This window comes from Daphnia pulicaria, chromosome 1 (assembly GCF_021234035.1).
Source record: "Daphnia pulicaria isolate SC F1-1A chromosome 1, SC_F0-13Bv2, whole genome shotgun sequence".
Taxonomy (NCBI): domain Eukaryota; kingdom Metazoa; phylum Arthropoda; class Branchiopoda; order Diplostraca; family Daphniidae; genus Daphnia; species Daphnia pulicaria.
In genome coordinates, this window is record NC_060913.1 from 4936233 (window position 1) to 4946472 (window position 10240).

Here is a 10240-nt window from a genome sequence, read left to right on the forward strand (position 1 = left end):
AGTATGTTTTTTACTTTTTCAGGAATGCTTTGTTAAACATTCAAAGTAATTTAAATTTTACGTTGTTGGATGTCAAATTCTTTTGTGATGTATAAGACAAAAAATTCGCAACTAAACGTTTAATGTGATTACACCAAAAAGTGCTCGCAAGGGCTCAACAAAACAACAAATCAACAAGCATCAAACTACGCAGCAAAAAAATAAACAAGCAAGTTGCAATGCAGTAACATTGAAAAAGCTAATGTTGACCGACTTGCCCAAATCTAAAGGGATCATGCTGTCTAAAGTGTAGTGTTGCAATTGTGTCCCAATAACAACTTATAATAATTTGTGAATTTTGAATGAAATATTTAATTATATTTAAAAATTGCTTTACAGATTTACAGGCAAATTCTTTGGCTGCCAAAAAGAATAATCTATTACGAATAAAAAATAGCCTGCTACCGATGATGAAGAGGAAAATTTCTACACATCCACACAGAAACATGCATCTTGTTCAGTAATTGATCATGTTAAATAACGTAATGCTATAATTCCCTGCATTATTGTCTTTGTTTCTTGTAGCATGTTTCCGATGTATTGGCTTTTGATGATCATGCCCAGAGTCCACTATTTGGCTCTTGCCATATTCAGCTTTGTTAGAAAGAAGACAAATTCAATTTTTTAAAAACCACGTTATCTAGAAGTGGTAGTGACGATAAATATTTACGTGATGAAGTTAAAATGTTGCTTATGGTTATTAAAGGCAACAGTTACTTGATCCGTTGGATTTGTCGAAGGAAACATTTGAGGCGGCACTGAAAGAACTTTATGCTGTAAAAGTTTCTGAAAAACTTCAACTTCAAAAGCAAGTTGCCAATCTGGAACAAGAGGTAACGCTTATGTACTGTAACATGTTTATCATTAATAAATTGATTTCCCAGATTACTTGCGTTCCGGGTGCTGCCGTGTTTCACTGTGTGACAAACCGAAGGTAGATGGTCTTTTGGCGCTTTTCCAGCGCTTAGTGACGCTGCTCTAGAGTAAAGGCTTCCTCTCGGAGTTTTTTCCTCTTCCAGAAAGACAACCTTACGCCGGACGGGCAATGGCTTGTTTCAGTGTCTCCGTGTCCTACCACTGCTTGAACGGGACAAACTTGTTCCTTAGCAAAGCCTTGGGTGCAGGGATTTGGAGTAAGTTGAAGAAGGCTGCTATCCACTAATTCTTTTTAGTTATCATGGTTTGGACATAGTCCTTATATTCGGCTCGGGAAATTTGAGGATTGGGGTCGGTGGGTTAATGTAATTGCGTTCGGGCGTGTTCACGATGACTGTGTGTTTCTGCGGCACTAGAGAAGAGAAGAATAGGTCAAATTCGTCACGGGAAACTGGTTCGAAGTACCATGCACGTCTTTTGGCACACATAAATTTTACTTTTGACTAATTGTGAATATCAATCTAAAAAGGCTGCAGTCAAAATTTCAGCAAATAATTCCAATTTTTGAAATTGAACACCTGCATTTGATCGTGCGACAGAGTACTCTTTCAATGTAATACCATAAGTTCTGGTAACGTCAAGTGCAACTGGCTTCCAACCGTGGACAACCCTGACAATGTTACAATACCAAAAAGTGATTTTCAATAATTTGTTAATTTCTTTAAAACTAACCGTCTTAGAAACGTCGTTTTTTCTCTTTCACAACGATTTTGATCCTTCCCCTAGGTCCTTCCAACACACACCAACGTATTTTTCAAAAACATGTTGCAAATCTCTTTCGTCAGAAGTGCTGCAAGTTTTTATTTTAACACGGCGAACGACACATTGATCAGTGTTAAGATGGAAGATGTCCTGATTATAATTGCCATATACTTTGGCGTTGAGAGCATTGCTTAGATGTGCATTTCAGTGCTACACAGAAAAATCAAAATAATGCATTGTGAAGTATGATGAAAGAGCAGATAATTCAATTGAGGAATTGAGGAACTCTTAACGATTCTTTAGGGAAAGAAGACATGCCATGTTGGCTTTTCGATATTAATCACATACCTTATGAAGCTTTTGCAGCATCTAAACGTATTATACGTATATTTGTATCATTATATACATCTATTTACATGAAAAAAACAAAAAAATATTTAAAACGTCCAACGTAAAGTATCCTACGACAAATTTGAAGAGAAAAATTCCATTTCTGTTAGGCATTTTAGGGGTTGAATGGAATTTTTCTGTTCAAATTTTTTTGTAGGATACTGTACCTTTAAAAAAACTGCATTCATAATAAGAAGAAAGAGTCAGAGAGAATTTTAATCCTGTTATAGTGTTCAGCACAATTTTAATTGCCTCATCAAGCTCAATTTTGTGACGATGTTAAATTGACCACCGCCTCTTTAATTAACCGTGTGTAATGGTATCCAACATTTAGAGACGATTTGTTACGGTTTTATTCAAATTGTCCGTGGTCATCGAAATATATTCAGTGTAGCGCTTACCCGGGAACAAGTAAGCAAACATAAATAAAATCAAAATTTTTAAACATTCGAATTGAATGTCTGCCTGATTAGAACTATGAAATGATCAAAATGTTCAGTGACTCGATCCAATCCATGATAATAGAAAGCTAATGTGAATTGGTCTGCGAAGATTTTCACATTCATTTTCAAACTGTGTTTGCTCATGGGAAAGCTTCGATCTGTCGTCGTCTTTCTATGGCAGGGCATGCTCACTCCAACCCAAGTTGTTCTCTTGAGCAATTACATCGAATACGAATTGATCCTATATATCATTAGTTTTAAATAAAGAATTTGCCCGAAGAGTCGCCGCTGCGAAACACACAATCAAATACAGATCCCAAAATACAAACTCAGTCATCCTCTTTTGAAGAAGAAATAAATGCCGTTCTTTTCCACTTACATGTTCCCATTCTCGCCTGTATCAATCTTTATATTAAAATCTGGAAAGCTGACATAGTAACGTCCATTAATTCGATCTGTGGAAAATGCAAAAGATTCACACCATGGATGAGTAATGGGGAGAGAAATATCTAAAGTTCGTTAGCGTAAACATGAACATAGAGAGATTACATAGGAATGCATGGTTGAGGGTTTAACGGGGATATTGGTTCTTGGTGCAGCAACCGTCTTTGAATAGATAACTTTGTTTTAATGTTTTAACGAAGAGTTTAGCATAAGCCCTTCTTGATTCTTCGATCGCAATCCACAAGAGAAAGCAAAATAAAACCTTATTAATCTGATTGTTGAAATTCGAAAAAAACAACCTTTCAATCCTTACTTAATTCTATATCATATATCCTAAACTGGACGAGCTAATTTACGAACCGAGTGGGCAAGTAAACGTGTCTGAGATGACCTTGCAGAAGAGAAGTGTCTTGAATTTGGTCTCACTGCCAAACTATACGGTGGTTATAATAAAAACACCTTTGATCTTATCTCAAATCTTAGTGTCGTTCACCGTCTCCAAATCAAAACGTATTACGACACAGCTTCAACTCGTCTAAAGTACATGAATGCTTTCAATAAGATATTGGGAAACCCACACTCAACTAAACAAAGCCAGAAGATCTAATGTACGACGCCCTTATTCTTAACAACCAGACCACATTATGTCCTCATAATGTCCTCATAACCCCTAGAGAACCTTGGAACCAGAGTAGACCTGGCCATGGGAATAACTTCTACGCTTGACCTCACGATAGTCTCCTTGAAAATGGCAACATTGGCCACAATCCGAATAGGACCATCCCATCCCAATCTAGGCTATCCCATATCGACCACACAAGACAACCTGGACCTTAGAGGATTTTTAATAGGAAAAATTTAAACGACTGGAACCAATACCTCCATAGCACTCTATAAGATCTGATACAGAAGAAAATTCAAATATTATGATATTCCACCATGTTTCATGGCCTGAAATTTTAATCAGAATTTTAGCTTTCAAATTACAACATTTAACAAAAGAGAAACCTTATTAGCAAACAAGGTATCAAAATAAACGTCTTAGAACGACGCGTAACCCAGCAAAGTTGATAAAATCCATCTCGGTCAAACAATAATTAAAAATTTGTTTCAACAAAAGAAACTGATTTTTCAATGTCAGACGTAAGTAATTGATTGTAGCACCCCTTGATAAACCACTTTAATCAGTAACCAACCGATTATATACCCCTTGATAAGTCTATGCAATCGCTATTTACAACACTTACTCCAGAAATTTAGTATTACATCGCCACTTGGTTAGACAATTTAATCGCTAAACACCAGACATTAATAGCGGTTGCAATCGCTATAAAGCCCATTGATTTAAGAAATAGTTATGTAATATATTTGTGGAATGCAGACATTATCCAGTTACTGTCTTTTTCGAAAGAGCAAGAAACAAACTGCTTGGTAACATACTCTCATAGACATAAGACGGTGTTAGGATTCTCTATACGGATAAGTTGAGCAGCTTCCTTCACCAACATACGTTTGTAGATCGATTAAAAAAATGCGCAAAGAGAAGACAAATTTTAAAAATAATCAAAAGGAAATCGTTTTTACTGTAGTCAGAATGACACTATTGACGAGAAACTAAAAAATAAAAGGGACGATAGGGCCAAAATCTTAAATCAAACTGTAAAAGCCAAATTAATTGATCAATTCATTCTGCTGGAAGTAAACTGTGATGAGCTATTAGCCCAAAGAGATGATTTTGAGGTAACTATACACGTGTAGAAACATGCAGCCCTCTTTGAAATTTCTATTACTTGTACCGGAGTGAAGGTCTAACATTAAACTGTCTTCATGAAACAAGTGGATGCATAAAATATTTTTTGAATCAATATGTGTATTCTGGAATTTCTGGAGAAGAACCATGCAAAACATCTGTTTCTACTAACCGTAAAAACGAAAATCCCTGCATGAACCATCTAGGAGAGCCACTCATTGCAAGTGCCCCGCGTAAAGGGCTTTTTTAATTCATCAAACAAGATGATGTGGAATCAACAGAGAGGTGACTTGGATTTTTTTCGAACGATGAGATAAATGCGGGCCACAGTCATTCCATCCCAATTGAAAGCAAAATGGATTAAATGTTAAAAGATGGCATCACAACTTTATTGAACATGGACCCATCGATCACCCGAAGAAAAATCAGCAGCGGATATGGAATAAGCTATAGCCCGCTCAGCGTTTCGAATGCCGCTGGAAAAAACAACACTCTAAAAAACTACGCATACCGAAACAAGGTAAAAGATCTGGAATCTCCTTGCAACAACAGACTTCTTCTTTAAAATTTCGAGAAATATGTGTCGAGCAAAGTGAATGAAGTGGACACGGCAAAAAATGTATTGACGTGGATAGAAATCAACAAGTTCTTTATAATATACTTGAATAAGGCTTTGCACGCCTTATTCAAAGTGAATTTGATATCTAATATGCGTTCATTCTTGACGATTTTAAGTGAATTTTTTGTTGCTGTTAGGTTTTAAGCTTGTGATTTCGAAGGGATGCAGATTTTGCAGTCTTGGCTACTCCTCACATTATAAGCTTGGTGGAAGACGCCATATTTATTGAAGTCGACGTTACCTTTTCTGGAAAGAAGGCTTTTCCGTATCTGCTTAACATGGTCACTTCCAATCTGCATACAAACGAGCACCAAGTTGCAGCTCGGATTATAATGACAAAGGTTACAATGGCTGCCAATAATCCGCCATCCAGAAGGTGCTACGTCTGATGACCAACATTCATATAGAGTTAAATTTTAGTACGCATGTAAAAGCGTGTTAAATAGATTTTAGCCTTGCACAACGAGAAGGCCTTGCGGCCACCCATGCTCAAAATGCTAGCGAAGAACGGTGTGAGAAGGTGTGAGGTTCACTATATGCGAAACCTAAAAAAAGTGGCGATAAATGTGAATTCACCTTCGGATAAAAATTTCTTGCCGTATTTACTAAGATTTCCCACCCACTCCCAAATTCAAAATTGCAACCAGAAACCCAACTTGCTTTTGATATCCTTTATTACAACAGGAAGTTGCCTGAACAAAAGTGGCCATACATTTTCCTGATTCAGAATGGACAGAAAAACATAGCAAAAAAACCTTTGCAGCTGTGAACTAAAAAAAAAGAAATTGACAAAATGGTTTCATTCTTCAAATTCACCAAACCCACCGACGCGAAGAAGGCGAAAGAGGTATCTGCCTGCTACGGCAGTTCAAAGCCTCGATCTTTTCTGGTTCCTTCTAGTGGTGGAGGCTACGTTGGTGGCGGATCAAATCAGCAACAAAAAGGATCTTTAGGATATGGAAGCCAGTCAACTGCTCTAATCCAAATTCCAGCGGCTCAATCAGGTGGTAATTACGGTGGGTCACAATCTTGTTCTGCCTCTTTCCCGTCTTTCGGGAAGGGGAGGTTCTCTGTAGAGGTTCCAAAATCCAAACTGCAAATGTTAAGTTCTATTTGTAATGCGGATGGAGGGATTAATTATTTAATTTTTCAAGATGTTCTCAAAGATGGTTGCATTAAGAACATGATGAAAGCATTAAGAAGTTTTCCTGTTATTTATTATATTGTAATCTCAAATGAAATAAAGAAATTGCGCAAGATTTAATATTGGGGTTGATGAGACCATAGAAAGATATGAAGGAAGAATTTAAAAAATGGGATATGGAAAGGAAGTTAAAAAATTACATATTTCCATTCTTTAAAAATATATGGAGGGTTAGACAGATTATCTATCCTCCCTCTAAAAAACCCTCTCAGCTCAGCCCAGCCAAAAGAGGTAGGAGACTTCACTTTGTTTGGTGGGTCTCCCTGCCGTCTCCTCAGCCCTCTAGCGTTTTTTATACGACAAAATATATAACGACATCTAGGGTCGTGACTGAATACAATTTAAAGGGTATGGGAGAGTGGAGTTGATTTGAACGCGTTATGTGACTTAAGTTGATTTTTGAAACGTTAGCCGGCGTTAGCGTTATCCCTTAAGTTAACGGAGCTTTAATTTTTGGCTTTAAGTTAACGCGTTAATTTGTATCGTCTGTTTTATGAAAATTTTCAGGATGAAAATAAGAGGAAGAAAAAAGGAGTGGATGAGTACGCTTGTATACTTACCTCCAATATACTTTCTTTTCACCATCTTCTTAATCTGACTTACCAGATGTTCTGCCCAGATATCCACTCTTTCAACTTTGGTCGACTAGAAATGGGCAACCACCATACCTATTACTAGAAATAGGTGGTTGCCACTTATCCCGTCACCAAAATCACTCCAACATCCTTTTCGTTTACTCTCAATATTCGTTTGCTCAAAATTTATCATTAAAAATCCATTTCAATCATTTTTCCACATCATCATCACTCAAATTGGTTTAAAATCAAATCAGTTTATTATGTTCCAGCTGTTCCTTTGAACCGACAATTTGCTTCCGCACATCAAATCTAAAAAAAATATATTAACTGAAGAAATCTTCTTTGTCATTAAAATTTTTCTTACTGATTATCGATGATTGGTTCATGAACCAAAAGCTTTCAAGAACCAAAGCAAGATTGATAAAAACTTTTTTCATCTTGGGTATTTTAATCAAAAGTCTGAGATGAAAAAATTTGAAAGTTGATGCCGGCCATTGAAGAGTCGCACTGATATCGGATGTTGAGCAACCAAAGCGAGTTGATAAACACTTTTTTCCTATTGGGTATTTTTAATCAAAAGTCTGAGATGAAAAAATTTGAGAGTTGATGCCGGCCATTGAAGAGTTGGATAATACTGCCGAAGTTGCTGTTGGCAAAGCTGTTTTCCGAAGCGTACAGGGACACTAGTAAACACAAAATATATAAAAAACAGGATAAATCCGGAATTAAAGCACACTCAAAAAAGGACAAAAGAAATAGAAAGCGTTGAAAAAAGATAACTCCCATGAGCCAGTATTTGCAACTACCACTGTGCAGGAAATTTACGCTGGACATGTTCAAATTCTGTAAGTACCAGCCCGTGCAGCTCTAGGCTGGACCGATAATGAGCTGAGATGCATTGATTCACAGCAACGTTTCGTTGGGGTCCTTGAGGTAGGGTTCGAAAGTTGCTGTTAACTTTGGCAAGTTCCTTGACGTAAAAACAAAGAAATAAACAGAATGCTGAAACAAATTACAATCAAGAATCCAACGAAAAATATAAACCTTTGTACATAACCTTTTGTACTTAATGTAAAAGTGACAAAAAACAAAAATAAAAACAACATAAAATATCTTGTTTAGAAAGCTACCCTACCAATTTGTGTTGTCTGAGGGAAACAGTGTGGTTTTTTATGTGGGAAGAGCCAAATCCTAAAGTAACAAAAAATCATCACGAAAGCAAAAAAAACTTGATAGAAGAATCGGTAAAAGTATCCGTTAATTATTTGAATCTGTATCAGCTCTTATTGTATCCGTATCAGCTAACAATCAGAATCCGAGTCAGCTATACCCGTATTTTTATCAGAATCCGTGTCCACAGTTATATATCCGTATAAATATAATGTTTTAATACATTCTAAGTGTCTTTCTGACATTAAAGGTGCTGTAGTATCATCGTATCTTTATTCCCACTCAAGGAACTTTACTCCTGACATGATGACTGAAATTGTTTCCAGATCGCTCTGCAATGAGACTCTTGGAACCCTAACCATAAAATATGGATTTCAAAGATGTCTCAAGAGTAATTTGTCAACATGAGTGTGGACAAATATTGCTTGAAAATGGAGTAGTTCCTCCTTACAAATTATTTAAGGAACTTCCAAGTTCATAATTGGTTGGGGTAATCCGGCAAAAGTCTACTTATGTTATATTTACACATGAACTACATTGGTACTCATTGACCAACCAACTAAACTCTATTTTTTTCTGGTTATTCTACTAGCAATGTCTGAAAATGGAATCGACGACTAGTAATAACAACGAAAAAAATGGCCTTGTGGCTTGTTGTCCAAAAGAATTGGGTGATTTATTTGAATCGTTGACCGGAGCCGTTTTATTTGATTCTGGAGAATCAATTGTTGTTTTGTTGAAAGTTTTTTTTACCCTTTCCTGAAAGATGTAAAATTATAATTTATTTCTTATAAAATTCTTAGCTTATTTTTCCTTACTCTTTTCTTACTTTTACATACAATCTGCAAGAACCCGAGATCGCTCTCTCAAAAACTGAACCTCAAATTCCCGGTTGCCACCCGTTTTGGCACTATTTTTGGTACTTCAATTTCCGCATTTTTGGCATCAAATTTAACCATTTTGGCACCAATTTTGCCATTTTCGACATTAATCATTTGCAAAATCTTTCAATAAAAATTTTTTTTTGCTTTGTTGTCTAAAGCAACAGTGCTTCAATTAGAATTCAAGAGTTCTTTGATATATTTGTCCATCAAAAGGTGAAAATCAGCGTTTTGGTATTCTTCACTGGTGTTTTTGAAAGGTTTTAAGGCTATGATGACCTGATGTCGACAAGTTTATAGCGAATGTTCTCGATGGCAGTCATCACCAAAGTATTAAATACTTCCTCCTTATATTGAAAATGGTGCACTCATTCTCTCGTGCATCGACATTTTTATCAATATGTAAGAAATTTTTATTTCATTAACGTTTCAGAACGGTGTATTATATGTCCTCCCTCCAACACGAGCAATTCCATTGGCTCAGTGGGGTATGGTGCTTTCTCACTCTCAGCTGCCAACAAGTCGGCTCCAGCCAGTAAGCAGCTGTTGACTAGCCCATCATCAACCAATCAATGCAACATTTATGTAATGAATTACATGTAATTATTTAATTTTGTTGAATTATATGTAATGAATTATCGGTTAGCGCCACTGCTACCACAAGACAGTAGAACGGCGGCCAGAATAATATAATTTCAATTGTTTTCGCACTAGAACAAATTAATGAAAATCTATTTATGAAGACAGCCAAGAAAACAAAAATGAAAAATAATTTTTTACTATTAATTTGGAAGATAGGACAGTAGAACCTAAACCAAGTATTACCGTCGCTAGAACTACAGCACTGGACAGTAGAACCTAATAAATAAAAGAAAAATAATTTTGTTTGGCATAAAAATTAAACGACAGTGCTATCCAAAGACAGTAAAACGGCACGCTCAAAGCCTACAAAAGGCACTTCATCTTCTTGACATAAAATTTACAAAAAGAATAGACACGAGAGCAAAATTTTTAAATAATTTTTTTTATTAATTGTGAAGTGGGAGTCAGTAGAATTTATGGTCAGTATTACCGTCACCATAAC